Below are 216 nucleotides of genomic sequence, written 5' to 3'. Positions count from 1 at the left end.
GGATGTCTTGCCATGGTATTATGTATGGTGTTTTCTGCATATCATTATCTAACGTAAGATAAACTTCTTCCAAAATAATTTCCTTTCCATCTGAGATCGAAGAATATATTTTCTTTCATTTTCATTTATCTGTATTTTCCATTCATTAATTCACCATAAAAAAAAATCTTCATTTACAGGCTGATACCAAATAACTATATAAATATTTACATTTTT

General features: G+C 26.4%; 1 pseudogene; it reads left to right on the top strand.

The window, feature by feature from the left end:
* LOC119587666 overlaps positions 1-216 on the top strand; it is a 99,109-nt pseudogene that overhangs the window by 63,936 nt on the left and 34,957 nt on the right.

The sequence above is a fragment of the Penaeus monodon genome, chromosome 23 (genome assembly GCF_015228065.2).
Source record: "Penaeus monodon isolate SGIC_2016 chromosome 23, NSTDA_Pmon_1, whole genome shotgun sequence".
NCBI lineage: Eukaryota > Metazoa > Arthropoda > Malacostraca > Decapoda > Penaeidae > Penaeus > Penaeus monodon.
This window is presented reverse-complemented; position numbering and strand designations above follow the sequence as displayed.